The sequence below is a fragment of the Papio anubis genome, chromosome 8, assembly GCF_008728515.1.
Source record: "Papio anubis isolate 15944 chromosome 8, Panubis1.0, whole genome shotgun sequence".
NCBI lineage: Eukaryota > Metazoa > Chordata > Mammalia > Primates > Cercopithecidae > Papio > Papio anubis.
This window is the reverse complement of record NC_044983.1, coordinates 52,136,526-52,153,725: the sequence shown is the minus strand read 5'-3', so window position 1 is coordinate 52,153,725 and position 17,200 is coordinate 52,136,526. Positions and strand designations below refer to the sequence as shown.

Sequence of the window (17,200 nt, the reverse complement as noted above, 5' to 3'; positions counted from 1 at the left end):
TGTAACCCCAGCACTTTGGGAGCCCGAGGCAGGCGGACCACAAGGTCAGGAGACCCAGACCACCTTGGCTAACACGGTGAAACCCCATCTCTACTAAAAATATCAAAAAAAAAAAAAAAATTGGCCGGGTACGGTGGCGGGTGCCTGTAGTCTCAGCTACTTGGGAGGCTGAGGCAGGAGAATGGCGTGAACCCGGGAGGCGGAGCTTGCAGTGAGCCAAGATGGCGCCACGCACTCCAACTTAGGTGACGTAGCCAGACTTCGTCTCAAAAAAAAAAAAAGGGAAGCATTTAAATGACTGTGCTTACAATCTTAAATCAACTCTATTAAGTAATAAATAGTGAAAGTTGCATTGACACTTCCCAAACACAAGTGTATATATGTATATATGAAATATCTACATGTATGTTATATATTATATATTATACAATATTATATATTATATTGTATATTAAATATATAATATATTATATGTTATATTATATACATTAAATATTATATCAAATATTATATTATGTATTTTTTTTGAGACCGAGTTTCGCTCTTGTTACCCAGGCTGGAGGCAATGGCGTGATCTCCACCTCCTGAGTTCAAGCTATTCCCTGCCTCAGCCTCTTGAGTAGCTGGGATTACAGGCGCACGTCACCACACCCAGCTAATTTTTGTATTTTTAGTAGAGATGGGGTTTCACCATGTTGGCCAGCATGGTCTCCTGACCTTGTGATCCACCCACCTCAGCCTCCCAAAGTGCTGGGATTACAGGCCTGAGCCACTGCGTCTGGCCCAGCTAAAATATTTTACTCCAGGATTACAAGAAGAGTAAATTTATTTATTCAAACTTGTAGTGGGTGAGCTCTTTTAAAAGAAGATTTCACTTTAGTCTTCATCTTTCTTCACAGTGATACCTTAGTTTGTACAACATTGTACAGTTTTCAAAGATACCATCACAGACCCTCAAGCCTTTTAGAACTCTTACAAGTCAGGCTGTTTGACTCCCAATCTGGTACTTGAGCCTCTTCAACACATCCAGCATCCGGATGCTCACTCCCGGAGCCTCTGGCAATCCCGCACCTCCCACAATGGGGAGTCTGTTTCCTTCTAACATAACTCATTCCACATTTATGGCTCTGTACCTCAGAGTCATCTGTAAATATTTTACTCCTACAACACGGAACCGTACATTGTATTCCTGTAAGATGTTTGTAAGACTGATACTGAAACGGGAAAAGTTCCCTTTTCCCCCTCAGATGGCATGGGATGGGGGTGTGGCTCACTTCTTCAGTGCTCAAACCTCTAAGGACATACAGATGGGCAGGCTGTGGGGCTCCGACCCCACAGCAGTGTCTAGGGGTGAATGTGTACAGCTCCTGAAGCCCCAGTGGGCATGTGTTACAGGATGCTCTTTTAGTTTAGCTGTGGATAGACAGCTTGTGTTAGTCAGCTCAGTTACATCCTCTACCTTATTACAAGGACAGAGGGCTTTCTGTATCCCCGGGTTCTTGTGTTGGTATACCAGAAAAATCGGATCACACGTGGCCTTGGGGAATGAGTGCAAGGTTTCATTGAGTGGAAATAGTTCTCAGCAGATGGGTGAGCCAGAAGGGAGATGATTTTCCCCTAGAGTCGGGCCCTTGGTGGCCCAGGCTCTCCTCCGACCGCCCCAGCGAAACTCCATGTCGTTCTACTTCTGCTAGTCGTGGCCTGCTGGCGTGCCGGTGCCTGTTGGTGCATTCCTCTCGACGTTCAGCTGCCTGTGTCTTCCTCCACTGATGTGTTCCTCTGGAAGTCCAGCTGCCTGTGCATCTGCCTACTGGGGCGGCGGCGGGGGAGCGGTGTTTATAGGCACAGGATGGGCGTGGCAGGTCAGGATGGTCTTGGGCAATGCAACATTTGGGCAGGAAATGCCTATCCTCACCTAGGTACGTGGGGGTGGAGGCTTAGCCAGGGACCACGCCCTCCTCTACCCAGCACTTCCCTTCCCAGCTTCTGTACCATTTAAAAGGACCATACTCTTTCCTTCCCAGCACTTCGGTACCAAAATTACTATTTTAAATGAAAAACACAGAAATTTTATTCCAACCTGTACCACTTTTCAGAATAATAAAATGCCACCCAAATTTAGTCATTATGCAAGAAATGTTCTCTAAGGATGAGGAAATGAGGTTTAAACAATGCCAACTTATGCCCAACTATCTCTCAACAGCTGAATCACAAAGTTGAAACCAGAACTCAGATCTGCTATTTCTTAGTAACTCTTTTCAATAGCATCTCATTTTCAATCAATAGGCCTCCAACTCCTTCATGAAACAATATACACATCAAATGATGAGGCTAGTTACAACTAGTGTGGTCTTTTCTTCATTGATGTGACTGGAAATTTTGACTCCAAATAAAGCCTAGACTTCAGCATTTTGTCTCCAAGACAAATCAGATTTTAAAACTTAACGGTTATTTTGATAAAGGAAGCAATAGACTCAGCCTGGTTTAAAATTTAGTACATCACCAGATGTGTCTTTCACCAAAGAGAATTACAGGCATTGTGTAGAAACGACACCTGCCAATTCTTAGAATATCTGATTTCAGTAGTACATTTTTAGCTGAATGGCAATCATGAAATATAAGCTGCATTTGGCTCTCCAAGATTCCAGCATTTGGAGCTAGGTACTGTTGCTTTAAATATTATATAGACATTGAAATTTACATGCCTACCAGCATTAGTATGAATTAGCCTCTTTGAATCATGAATAGCCTTAAAACAAAGCTATGAGCAAAAGGTTAGCAATTTCTAAGTTGCACTTTTGACCACAATGGTTCCAGAAATATTTTTCCTAGGCACTTTTTATTTACCATTAATTATCAAATTACTTTAAATTGACAGTATTTTAAAAGACACTATATAATTCTGTGACTCATGTATCAGCAGGTGCTCACATTACTCAGAGTTTTTCAGTCATGGGAAAGTTAATTATAATAACCTTAATTATTTCTCTGCAACAGTAAAAATGGACCCTGAAAAATACCGCTAGGGGTTTAATGTTTGACACACAGATAAAAATGAGCAGTGATTTTTTGTAAGCCACTGCATTAAATCACATAATTGGACAGAAAAGATTTACATGCAATTTGTTTTTGCAATTGTATTCTAAGTGGTGTAATTTTTAATTATACACAGAGAGTTCAATGTTCATTCCTTGAATTTTTACGCTACATTTTTCTTTTCTACCTGCAGCTCCTTTGTTCAGGCTTGCTTCTCTTTTCACATGGATTATTTGAATTCCTAAGTCAACAATAAATTCACAGCTTCCTCAGTTTTACTTGTGCAATGGTAAGATGAAAAACATATAGCTTGGGAAATACAGCACAACTCTGGAAAAAAAGTAATAATCATTTTCTCTAATTAAGAAATGTTTTCAGGCCGGGCGCGGTGGCTCAAGCCTGTAATCCCAGCACTTTGGGAGGCCGAGACGGGCGGATCACGAGGTCAGGAGATCAAGACTATCCTGGCTAACCCGGTGAAACCCCGTCTCTAGTAAAAAAATACAAAAAAATAGCCGGGCGAGGTGGCGAGTGTCTGTAGTCCCAGCTACTCGGGAGGCTGAGGCAGGAGAATGGCATAAACCCGGGAGGCGGAGCTTGCAGTGAGCCGAGATCCGGCCAGTGCACTCCAGCCTGGGCGACAGAGCGAGACTCCGTCTCAAAAAAAAAAAAAAAAAGAAATGTTTTCAGAATGGTATATGGTTGTTCCTTTCTATCCTTTCTTCTTTAGGCAAAGATCAGCTGCCTTTGATGTCTGACACAATCACATGCATATAGTGTGACAGTTATCAATTCTGTACTTTCCCAGACGTCAGTCCGTACTCCCTTGCCTTCATCTCAGTTTTAGTACAGCAGGAAACCCACAGTCATGCTGTGAATGGCTGATGTGGTGGTCGTTGTCCCTCTGCACACCAGTGTGTGGTTTCCTAGCTTGATTTGCCCAGAAATGTGTCAGAGACTGAATAGCAGCTGATGTACAGGGTCCAACCCACATCAGGCTGATTTGGATGAAAACCCAAATGGGCAATCACACTTTCTAGTAGGAAATCTTGCTGGGACATCAACAGTAAGATCTGAAGATATGACCCGGTGTGGTGGCTCACGCCTGTAATCCCAGCACTTTGGGAGGTCAAGACGAGGGGATCACGAGGTCAGGAGTTTGAGACCAGCCTGGCCAACATGGTGAAATCCTGTTTATACTAAAAATGCAAAAATTAGCTGGGCGTGGTGGCAGACACGTGTAATCCCAGCTACTCGGGAGGCTAAGGCAGGAGAATCATTTGAACTTGGGAGGTGGAGGCTGCAGTGAGCTGAGATTGCGCCACTGCACTCCAGCCTGGGAGACATGAGTGAAACTCTGTCTCAAAAAAAAAAAAAAAATCTGAAGATATTTGAGAGAGAATGCATACTAGCAATAGTAGTAGTAGCAGCAGCAGCAGTAGTTAACTGACCTAGAGAAAGAAAAGACCAATATCTGGACACACCTTTTAGGGGTTGGGCCCCATTTCCACAGTGAACCTTGGAATGAATTGGTCCTCAGCTTTCTTCGTGTCTCTTTTTTCAGACCCTGAGTTGCCTCACTCTTTCTTCTGGCTACAATAAGCATTACTTCCTTTCAAGAAGACTACCAAATCAGCCCTTAGAAAAGACAAAAACAAACATAATTTTGAAAAATCTTAACTGTAAAAATATGCTTCAACTAGGTATTCAAAGTAGTGAAAAACTAGAGAAAATGTGGTAGGTACAGTGGAAAGAGAACAAGCTTCAGAAAGCCACTTCATTATTTGGAATCACACTCCCTGCTCAGAAACACAAGCTGATATGGTTTGGCTCTGTGTCCCCGCCCAAATCTCATCTTGAATTGTAATCCCTACATATCAAGGAAGGGACCTGGTGGGAGGTGATTGGATCATAGGGGCGGGTTCCCCCACGCTGTTCTTGTGATAGTGAGGAGGTTCTCATAAGATCTGATGGTTTTAAAAGTGGCTGTTTCCCCTGCTTTCCCTCTCCCTCTCTCTCTCTCTCCTGCCACCATGAGAAGATATACCTTCTTTCCCCTTCACATTCCACCATGATTGTAAGTTTCCTCAGACCTTTCCAACCATGCGGAACTGTGAGTCAATTAAACCTCCTCTCTTGAGAGGCCGAGACAGGCAGATCACGAGGTCAGGAGTTCGAGACCATCCTGGCTAACATGGTGAAATCCCATCTCAACTAAAAAATACAAAAAATTAGCCAGGTGCGGTGGCGGGCGTCTGTAGTCCCAGCTACTCGGGAGGCTGAGGCAGAAGAATGGCGTGAACCTGGGAGGTGGAGCTTGCAGTGGGCTGAGATCACGCCACTGTACTCCAGCCTGGGCCACAGAGCCAGACTCCATCTCAAAAAAAAAAAAAAAAAAAAAAAAACTTCCTCTCTATAAATTACCCAATCTCAAGTAGTATCTTTATAGCATAGCAGTGTGAGAACAGACTAATAGAGAGGACTGGAGGCTGAGGCAGGAGAATTGCTTGAGGTTAGGAGTTCAAGACCAGCCTGAGCAATATAGTAAGAGCATGTATCTACAAACAATACAGAAATTAGCCAGGCATAGTGGTGTGCACCTATCATCTCAACTACTGAGGAGGTTGAGGCAGGAGGATCACTTGAGCCCATGAGTTTGAAGCTGCAGTGAGCTATGAACGTGTCACTGCACTCTGGTCTGGGTAACAGGGCGAGACCCTGTCTCATTTATATATATATATATATATATATATATATATATATATATATGCTTCTCTGGTCATTTCCCTCAGTTCTTAACACAGAGCTTTAAAACTCCTTGGAATTGCCTGAGTGATGGGAGTATCTTTGTTATGCTAAGGAGGTGACTAGTGGTGACCCTGGATAGCTTCAGGAGGGAGAGCTGGTCCCAGAGAGACCACGTGTGTATTACAGAGCTGGGACTTTCAGCCACCTAACCTTTGGGAAGAAGAGCTGGAGACTGAGTTCAATCATGTGGCCAATGGTTTAATAAAACCCCAATAAAAACTCTGTGCATCAAGGCTGAGAGGAGCCTCTTGGTTGGTGAACTGCTGATGTGCAAGGAGGGCAATTCTCTGAGGAGAGAGCGTGGAAGTTCTGCCTCTGGCTCTGTGCTTATCCCTTGTAAAAAAATAAAATAAAATCTTTGGACTCCACACTTGATATGCCAAAGAAAAAAGTTAAGCTCGAGAACTCAAATGAAACAAACAAAAACTGCCACCTTTTGTCCTCAGAGAGCTGTGATTCCACATACTTACTTCACCTGATTTAAATATAGATCTACCGAGGGCAAGATGCTTGCATAACTAACTTTCCCCCACGTCTCTCTTTGGACAGATAAAATGTGGATTCGGTGAACATTAATTAAAACCTCACAAGAATGTAGCCACTGGCCTCATTGCCTATCTTCCCCTTTCTAGTTTCTTTCATCTTTCCCCTCCTACCCGATCTTTCCCATTTAAATATTGAAGTCCTCAAAACCCTCTTTGGAAAAGGCACAGGCCACAGATCCTATTGTGATATGTGTTTCTTTTTCCTGGGTGCATCTTTAGACTTAGCAAAATAACCTCTATACTGATTGATTTTTGTCTCGGACACTTTTTGGTTTACACCCTTATAATAAAACTGTAAGAGGCCAGGCACAGTAGCTCACGCCTGTAATCCCAGCACTTTGGGAGGCCAAGGCAAGTGAATCACAAGGTCAAGAGATGGAGACCATCCTGGCCAACATGGTGAAACCCCATCTCTACTAAAAATACAAAAATTAGCTCGGTGTTGTGTCATGTGCCTGTAGTCCCAGCTACTTGGGAGGCTGGGGCAGGAAAATCACTTGAGCCCAGGAGTCGGAGCTGCAGTGAGAGGAGATCGTCCCACTGCACTCCAGCCTGGCGACAGAGCGAGCCTCAGTCTCAAAAAACAAACAAACAAACAAACTGTAAGAGTAAGTATAATGCTTTTCTGAGTTCTGTGAGGCATTCCTGTGAATTATCCAAACTGAAGGGCTCATCAGTCAGAGGTGTGGGAGGCCCCGGAGGGGCTGGAACTTGCTGCTGGCCTCTGAGGTAAGGGCTGTCTTATGGAAGACTGAACCCTTCACTGTAGGGTCTGATGCTAGCTCTGGATCGTTAGTCGGGATTTAATTGCACCACTCCCAGTTCAGGTGGAAAAGGAGCTAGAACAATCATACCTGGCTTTAATTATTATATAAACCTCATTCAAAATCACCCAAGTGCAGACAAATTCTGTTTGCCCACATTGTCATTGAAAATCTCTGCGTGGTTCCAGATTATAAGTCAGGGTGTAAGTCAGGGATCTCCAGCAAAGATAAATGAGAGGGACATCCCCAACAGGGCATGGAGGACTGCATTCAAGGCAAACGTGGACCCTCAATTTTCCATAGTGTAATAGAAGGCCACAAGAGTGGCTTTTGAAATACTCATGTGTTACAAAGCCAAAAAAAATGACTCTTACGACAGAATATCCAGGCCAGTGAGCAGGCTTGTTCTTATCCCCAGAGGACAGGCTGGGGGTGCAAAACAGCCTAGCAACATGTAGATTTCCATGCAAAAGACAAGGGCACAGCCAGATCTCTGTCCTCAGGAGGGAGCCAGACCTGGGAGGTGCTCCTTTTTTTAGATGTGCAAAAGAGACAACAGTCTGACTTCCCAATAATAGGGGAAGTTAATTAAATTATAAGCCATCATCTAAAGTTAATTCAATTTTAAGATGTCATCTAAAGAACACTGTGTAGCTGTTACCAATCATGTTGCAAAAGTGAAATCCTGTGGAAAGCTGTTCCCCATCGATTAAGTAGAAAAACGCTAGTGACTGAACAGTGCTTTCGAATGAGTCCTGGAGGATGGGACAGCCCAAACCCTGTTACGCAATCTCTTTCCCTCATTCCAGCACATTCTTCACGCAGCCCTCCTGTAGCCTCCCAGTCACCATTCCCAGTCTCCCAAATGCTAGTCTTTTCTAGGTCCTCTTCTCTTTACTAGAAGAATGATAAAAGGAAGGAAAGCAGGGAAGGAGTGGGAGATAATTGGTGTTGCTTTCTAAGACTTCATCTAGGTAACCTGCTACCTCAATATACTTATGACTGAGGAGCTCCAGGGAGCTGGAATGTTTATCACTCCAGGTAAGATGCTTGATTTTAACTTGAGCCAAGTGAGGGATTCATTTATTCAATGAACAGAAACTGGGCACCTACGAAGTACCAAAGAATAAGAGGAGGGCAAAGAATACAGACATAGAAAAGGCAGTCCAGCCTTTCAGTGAGCAAGGTGACAGCAGCATGATCCCATGCATTAGCAACTTTAAAACAAGGAGCAAGCAGCTATCTGCAGAAGTAAGGGAAAACTTCACAGAGGAAACAAAGTCCCCTAGGATCTGAAAGGTGGAGCAGGAATGGCATGCAGGAAAGGGCGACTGGAAATTTCAGGGAGGAAAATCAGAAAATGCAATGTGAAGCTCAGCCTGCTTTGGAAGCAGGGAGATGTCCAGCGTACCTGGAGTATAAAAAGTGGGTGGATGGGTGTCTTCTTCCCAGCACTTCACTCATTATTTTTAAGTCACCAGTTCTTCTCTCTACCCCTTCAGACTGCAAGTTTCCTAGGAGTGTCTTACCCATCTTTATTTTCTCAGTGCCTTGCATACATTAGGTATGCAATAGTATTTATTGCCTCGAATTTAGGCAAGAAGTAAGTGGGGTTGGATGTGAAGGGTTCTGTAACATATGGAGTTTGGACTTCATCCTATACACACTTACGGGGAGAGGTTGGAGGCTCTGCTGAAGACTTTGTTAGGATGAAGGAAGCACATCTGTCTTTTAGAGGGAAAATCTCCTGGCTCTGTGTGTGTGTACTGGGGATGTTATGCCCAGACCGTTTGATCCCCAAAGAAGACCACCAGAGTCCAGTGTCAAAGCCAAGCGGCAAGGATCTTTACTACAAGTTCGAACTTGGTCCCTCCATTCCACAGTATACAAGAGGGCCCCGAACAATGCGAGCGTTTGCTTTTTATAGCCCGAAAGTTGCAGGGGAACAAAGAAATTCTTTTGGCTCCCGCGCTTTCAGTAACCTTGAACGGCTGTCCCCTTATCGGAGACTTTCCAGGTGGTGTTTGTACTGGGCTCAGGGAGTTTTGAGCCCGGGGCTGAGGAATGTGCCCAGCTCCTTTCAGGGACTGCAGGAAACAACTACAGTACTGAGGGATCGGAGGCAGGAAGGACAGCAATGGAACTGTGATGATTTCATAGGTTTAGGATATATATGCCACAGAAGCAATAGTGCCTGGTGACCAAGGGACTACTAAGAAGTTGTAGTCAAAACTAACTCTTATGAAAAATGGGTGGCTGCAGGCATACAACATGATTGGGAACAGAGAAGGCAGATGAATTTTATGCTTGAGGGGATTAAGCTAAATTTTGGGTTAACCTAAATTAACTTTGATGTCTATGTTCTTAGAGGAAGCAATCAGGAGGCAGCTGAATATCAGGGTCTGGGACATGATAGAAAATGGAAGCCACACAGATTTCATAGAAGTCCTGATAGAAATCGAAAAGAGGACTAAGGACATGACCAGAGAGCCACACGAAGGGTTAGGCCAAGAAGGGTGGACAGGAGGAAAAAACGGTGATCCAGTGTGTATAGGTAGGGAGCTCTGAAAGCCATCAGGCCATTGTGAATCTCAGCAGAAGGGGTTTCAGAATATTTGTGTAATGAGTTGCCGAGTGTATGAGGAGCTGCAGATTCCCATGAAGAAAGTTACGGTAAATCCAATCTCTGCATGATGTGTTGCTGCAGGAAGATGGCCCTGACTTTCCACAATCCCGAAGGCTCTGCTTTGCCTTTCGGCATCTAACTTTCCTGCCTTCTGCCTCCATCTTCTACAAGCCCAGGCTTGGAAACAGAATCACAAGGAAATTGCTGCAATTCCACAGTACAGAAAAACTTCAAAGGAAAGCCGTATCTCCCAGATCTAGGGATAAGAGGGGAAAATGCATCCACTCTTTGCTCTTTGCAGCAGCTCTTCCTGTACCTGGCTAGTTCCATTTCGATGCTCCAGTATTTGTCACCCTGAGCTGAAACAACATGAAACAAACTCCTTTTGAAGAATGTCTCTTTCTGTGCATTTTCTTTTGCTCATGCAGAGTAGTTTAGATCCTGTGGCTGCAAAACAGATAAGCCACTTGTGACAGAGTAACATTTTGAAGATAAACTACTTGGTCCACCACCCACAACCATTTACTCATGTACTTCCACCTCTTTGCTATTTAGTAAGCACAGCCCAAAATGGCAATACTCTGAAAAGTAAATTCTGCGTTATTTCTAAAATTATATATATCCATCTACTATAAGTAATAAAACTCTATAATAAGTTTAGCACAGACTCATTGTTCTAATTTAAATATGAGCATAAATTTTCCTTTATCATATTAGGTAATATTTTTGAAAGTTTTAATATTTTTAACCATGTTATTATGAAAGTAACTTCATATTTCAGTTACAACAGTTTAGGAAAAAGGAAAAGAACTGCTACTTCAGAAAAGAATGAAGGCTGTCTGAGTAATAATGCTGTCATACTTTGAAATGCAAAGCAGTGTCTTTGCTCTCTTTATCAGAAAGAGTAAAATGCCATCTTATTTTGAAAATTATTCAGAACTTATTGAAAACAACAAAGTAGATGGCTTCTCTATAATAAGACAGATTCAACTGATAGACTTTTAGGAGAGAAGGATTATAACCCTTCAGAAGTGTGTGATTTCTAGTGACATGCACATTTAGTTTCACAACGACTTTAAAAATAAACCTATATTCATGAGCTTGGGTAGAACAGAGGAGAAACAAGAAAAAGCATGCACACATATATCTTTACATTAATCAGATGTTAACATTAAAGCCATGTTTTGTTTCTAATTTAAAGCAGCTCCAAGAGAAAAAAACAAAAATAAACAACAGCACAACAGAAAACTTCACATTCTCTTTATCCAGTGCAGGACTTAATATTGGAAAATCAGTCCTTCTACTTAGCCTAATGTCAAAATCAAGTGGGGATGGGAACAATTATTTCTCACAAAAACAAGCCTCTAAAAATAAAGTAAGGTAGCTAAAAGATTTACAGTCTCTTCAATGATGACCCAAATCATGTTATTCTTAGAGTGCAAAGGGCTTCAGCATCTTTGCAGCTGCTGTTTTCTCTGCCAGGAATGCTTGTCCTTGGATTCTTCCCATTGCTAGATTCTTGTCATCATTTGCAATGAGATCTACTACGTCTTCAGAAAGGCCTTCCTGAATCACCTTACCTATATTGTTTCCGAAACAAGTTCTTGTCTCCTGGAATCCTGTTAGTGTCTTCTATTACTCTAATCTGAATCTATTATCATCTCTGTCTTTATCTTATTTTTCTCTTGTTTCTTAGCATATTGTTTGTCTCCCTCCGTAAAATGTCAGCTCGTCCAGGACGCAAGTTGGCTCAGTCTTACTGTTAACACTCTCAGGGCCTGGAGCAGGGCATGGCACAGAGTATGCAGGCACACAATAAACTTATGTGCTCCACTAAAGTTGCAGTCATCACTGTAAAAGAATACTTCATGCATTTTACCAAGAAGGTAGGTCTTCTGTGCTCAGTTTCAGATACTGGAGGTCCATGCTCCTGCCCAAGCTGTGTCTCGTCTCTGCAGGTGGAGCCCAGTTGGCAGGAAATGTTTCTCCAGAAGCTGAAAAGCTGCCTGGTAAAGGCCTTTCATAAAGTGGTCTGCATTTGGGACCAGGAAGACAGAGGACTCCTCAAGAAGAGAACTGGAACCTTAACCCACTTCAGGCTTCTTAATGTCTGAAGCTTATTTCCACTATCCCATTGAGAACCAAAGAAGTGAGCTCCTTGGAGAATCGGCTCCCACCTGGACCTTCTGCTTATTCCAGTCAACAGCAGCTGCATTCATCCTTCCTAGCTGATGACACTCCCAGCCTTTTATGTTTCAAAGTATCACAGACTTTGCAAAAGATGCCGGGTTTCTATGGAGCAGATAGTACTTTTAACAATCGCTATGTGCATTATTATTTCCTCCTAAGGCATTCTTAGACATCAATGCATGCTACAGCAAGGCAACTTATCTCACCCTCACCAAGGTCAGAACTTCAGAATTTGAACTTGTTCCTTTGGAGTAAGTTGTATCACCAGCACCCACTAACAGACTGTATTTTCCAGTAAGATTTCATTCTGTTTCAGATATTCTGCACTTTCAGTGACAAAATTTTAAAGGAAAGGAGACCAAATGGAACACCAATTCAATATGACTATTGTCATCCTTCCCTCCCAGGAAGTGTAGGAATCATCCAAAGTGGTAAAAGAGCAGCACTTCTAAACTCTGACTTCACATGGAAAATAACGCGACTACTAAAACTGATAACAATAGCAGTCCATGCCATTTGACAGGGGTGTGTAGGAGAGGTGGTGAGCAAGCTGAAATCCCTTCAGGTATTTGCAGAACTTCTGAGCAAAAGCTAAAGCTAAAATTAACACTGAATATGCAAAGTATTTTTAACCCAACATAAATGAACAATGTTCCTATTTCAATTCTATTGCTCTTGGGATGACTGTGTCCTTTGGAAAATGTTTAAATAACTTAAGATTTCCGTCATGAGTTTACTATTTCAAAACTTATTTTTTTAACTGCAAGATACCTTTTTACGTTACCGGGAGTGTTACCAGCTAGCTGCCAAAACCTGGTTGAAGTTCTCCCATTTTATATTGTAAATGATGACATAGTTTATTAGTAATTGTGTCCCCTGTCCACCCACTGGTCCATTTGGATGGGAAAATTTTCAAAATAACTTCATAAGAAAATGATAAGAAAAATGTGGTCACCGGTATCATGAGGAACTCTCAGACAGCTCAGCTCAGAAAAGTTGGTTTTAAAGTCCTCGAAAACATTACTGGTAATGAGCTTCGACTCCTTTAGAGTAGTCTTTGTCCACAGACACACCACAGAGTAAGGTTATAAAAATAAAAGTCGTTTCAGGAAATTTCCCATTGCTTTATTACATGAACAATGAGAGTAAAGAGAAATGGGAGCTGAAGGGATAGGAATGAGGGACCTGCTGGGAGAGTGCTCACAATATCCGAAGGAAATTTAAAATGCCTGTTGGAAAGCGACACACTGACTCAGTATTGTCACTAACACAGAACCACCACAGTAAAACTGCCCTGCCTTGTGGCTCCTGGCACCTCATGTCTCTTTAGGTTAAGCAAAGAGAGGCCTGTGTTGCTTTGGAACAAGGGGCAGACTCCCGCTAAGCTACAGAGAGGCTCCCAGCAAGGACGAGCCCCCAGGGTGCAGCCTTGCCCACCCTCCGCAAGCTCCAGAGCAGATGGGGTGGCTCTAGAGAGCAAATGGTCAACACTTCTAGCGCTAAATAGAGCTTTAACATGTCTCAGATACTAGCAAAATAGAGAAGCCTCGGATCGCTTTAGGTCTGGAACTGTGTTGCTAAAAATGCTAAAAATTTAACAATCTTTCATAAATCTTTGAGAGATCTTTTTCAGTTTTGTGAAGCACCATTAATTGCACACGTGTTTCAACTTGCAGACAGGCAAGAATTTGGCTTTGTATGTTTAAAAATATGTATATCTTGGTTCATAAAGATGATTTATTTCCAAAATGGTGACTCATACTAGGATTACATATAAAACATCATATGTGGGCCTTATATGTAATAATGTATAAGTATAGTATACTAATTATTCTGACATAACTTGGGCAGAGATTTGTATTAATTTATTTCTATTTCATCTAATCAATATTTTAGTTAAGTCTAAAACCTTATGTATATGTTGACTTATGTATTATCATACATAAAAACATTGTATCTATTGAACTGAGCAATCTGTAGTTTATTTTAAATTCTGATATGTTAAAGATGTGGAGAACTACATGAAATCAAAGGAAAATTTTCATTCAAATAAAAACTGCAAAGAGCTATTCCTAAATGGCAACCTGGTTTTAGCTGCAAAGATGGAAAGTGATAAGAAGAGACCCCGAAAATCTAAGTTATGCAAAATGTCAACTTATCCCCAGATGGCTAAACTCAGGATTCACTGTCTGGACTTAACAGAGAACATGTTTGCAGAAAAAGAAAATGGAGACCAGGTGCAGTGGCTCACGCCTGTAATCCTAGCACTTCGGGAGGCTGAGGCAGGTAGATCACCTGAGGTCAAGAGTTCGAGACCAGCCTGGCCAACAAGGTGAAACCCTGTCTCTACTAAAAATACAAAAATTAGCTGGGCGTGGTGGTGTGCACCTGTAATCCCAGCTACTCAGGAGGCTGAGACAGGAGAATCACTTGAACACGGGAGGCAGAAGTTGCAGTCAGTGGAGATCGCGCCACTGTACTCCAGCCTGGGGGACAGAACAAGACTCTGTCTGACCAAAAAAAAAAAAAAGAAAGAAAGAAAAGAAAAGAAAAGAAACTGGAGACTAGTTTTTATCAGCAGGAAAGATCAAATGATGGAACAAATAGAAATGGGAATCTGTAGATAAAAATTACAGATGCACATAGCATTAATTCTAACTTCAAGTTTGATTGGTCCCAGTAGCCTCTATCTATAGTTCAATTACAATCAATGCTGCATTAACGTTGACAAAATCTGAAAAAGATGCTTTAATGAATGCTTAAGTTAAATAGTTCTCAAACAAAATAAGGAAAAGAAAAAGAAAGAGGGAGGAGGAGGAAGAGGGGGAGGTGGAGGAGGGGGAGGAGGAGGGAGAATCAAGCTATCTATTTCATTAAAGCCATCTCAAGCAGCAAACTTTTGACTGCATTGTCATCACTATACTAGAAATAGACTGTGTCTATACACTAAGTATACTGTAGCAGGTTTCCATTACAAGCCAGCCTCCAAGACCACTGACTTAATTTTCTGCTATTTAGCATCATGCATAATTTAAAATGATTAAAGAATTTTCTAATGCTCTATTCCTATCCCAGATGTAACATACCTTTCTATTCCTTGTCAAATCTTAAGAAATAGTAGCACTAAGGATGCAAAGTTGCTGAAAGTGCATCAAGGCAAGAAACAAATTCCTCTTCCCTTTATTCCACAAACACTGTCCTCACCTGCCTGAGGTTTCCAGCAAGGGAACTGTATATCAAGCAGGTACAGGAACTGTACCTGGTGTTCAGGATTTACAATCCAAGAAACAGCATGTTAGCAAAAGTACTCTCCTAAAAAGTCATCTTGGCCTGTTTTAATTAAGTCTGGTTCCTTTTCTATTTATAGCAGAAGAGGTGCCGGATAACTCATATGAAAGCACACCATATCACTTATCTTCTAAAGAATGTGCAATTGTTTCCTACCTGTGGATCTGGTTTCTAAATTAACATTTATGGTCCTCCATAATCTGTCTCTGCTTTCTTCTGCCCATATTTATCTTCCTGTACTTCTCAAAATGAATCCTAATTTCTAGCCAGGACAATCTTCTGTTTTTCCTGCTTACTCTTGTTCTTTTTTTTTCTTTTTTGAGATGGAGTCTTGCTGTGTTGCCCAAGCTGGAGTGCAGTGGCACGATCTCAGCTCAATGCAACCTCTGCCACCTGGGTTCAAGGGATTCTCCTGCCTCAGCCTCCCGAGTAGCTAGGATTACAGGCTACCACACCTGGCTAGTTTTTGTATTTTTAGTAGAGACAGGGTTTCACCATGTTGGCCAGGCTGGTCTCCAAATCTTGACCTCAGGAGATCCACCCTCCTCACCCTCCCAAAGTACTGGGATTACAGGCGTGAGCCACCACGCCCATCTTACTCTTGCATAAACTTCTCAAGTCCCCCTTGATCCCCTCCCCACAACCCAACCCACATACTCCCTCTATGCACATGCCAGACCTGGGAGCCATCCAGACTCCCGTGTGAACTCCAGCTCCTCCTTTTAGTGGCGGGGAATGGTACCAACTCTGATCTCAACGACATTAAAGGAAATGACATTTGAAATGTGCCTGGCACAAAGAAGACCTTCAGTAAACGGCAGTGTTCTGTCCCTTGCCTCCATATATCAAAACCCAGCCATCCTAACCTTGCTCAGGTGAAAAGCAGTACTTCTTTCATAATTCTGCTGTGGTTCAAGATATGTTTAGACTTCTCGTTATGAAATTGTCTTCAGTACTCTGTTAGGAGTGCGTTTGGTTATAAATCACAGACAACTGGATGATCAGATGCTTAATAAGTCAAAGGCATATTTTGTTTGTGTAATAGGATATCCAGTGATGTTCAGTCTGGGACCAGGATGGATGGCAGTTCCATGGCGTTGCCGAGCCCAGGTCCTCCGATTGTTCTGACCAAGCACCCTGAGGAAGTGGCTTTTGTCCTCACAGTGTCCTCATGGTTGTAATCCACCTGATACTCCCCCTATATCCCATATACAGGCATGGAGGACGACCAAATGGCCAAAAACTTCCTTCTCCAAGGCTTTGCCTTTTAATTAGAGAAGAGAACCTTTCCCAGGAACTTCTACCTACATATTATTGGCAAGGAGTGCTTGCCCTGCTACCTACCTTAAGCTACACACAAAAGCTGGGAGATTGAATATTTGGCTTCCCAGTCTCGAAGACAAGGGAAGACAAGGGGCTGGAAGATTGAGATGCAAGTTGAATAAGCCAACCTATAATATTTGCTGTATCTTCATAGTCAGCTTATAAACCTATACATTTATCAAAGAATTTGCCCTAAATCTACCCTTGAAAAATCTGCATTAACTGTGGATATTCACAAGGACATGTCATGGACTCTGCAGGCAATTCCAAACAAGAAAATGCAAATATAATTTGGACAATAGCAGCAACATTGAAATAATTATTCAGATTCCAAGAGCAACTAGATTAAAATGGACCACATTCATCTAAACAGATGTCTTCTTATATGTTCGGGCTTTAAACCAAGTCAGCATGTCACTGCAGAGTGGCATGCTTACTGTATTATTCCCACAGGATGCATATGCACACATGTGGGTGTCTTGAAAAGGTAGGAAGCTCTTGGAGGGTGGCCTGTGCTCTGTACCTTTTTGTTACCTTTATTGTACCCAGAAGGGTGCACGATAGAATACACGGAGGTATACAATTTAACTCAAAAATGGACAGGGTGATAGGCAGCTACA

The 17,200-nt window shown here is 42.3% G+C and overlaps 1 long non-coding RNA gene across 2 annotated transcripts in view; it reads right to left on the bottom strand.

Moving 5' to 3' along the window:
• Positions 1–3,023: 3,023 nt before the first annotated feature.
• LOC103886812 overlaps positions 3,024–17,200 on the bottom strand; it is a 31,557-nt gene continuing 17,380 nt past the window's right edge. The window contains exons 2-4 of one of the 2 annotated variants that reach the window (XR_650636.4): positions 10,096–10,226; positions 4,521–4,674; positions 3,024–3,366 (exon numbers count right to left, since the gene is read on the bottom strand). This is a non-coding gene — a long non-coding RNA (uncharacterized LOC103886812). The remainder of the gene's footprint in view (positions 3,367–4,520; positions 4,675–10,095; positions 10,227–17,200) is intronic. The other variant, XR_001905540.3, reaches the window with a different exon arrangement.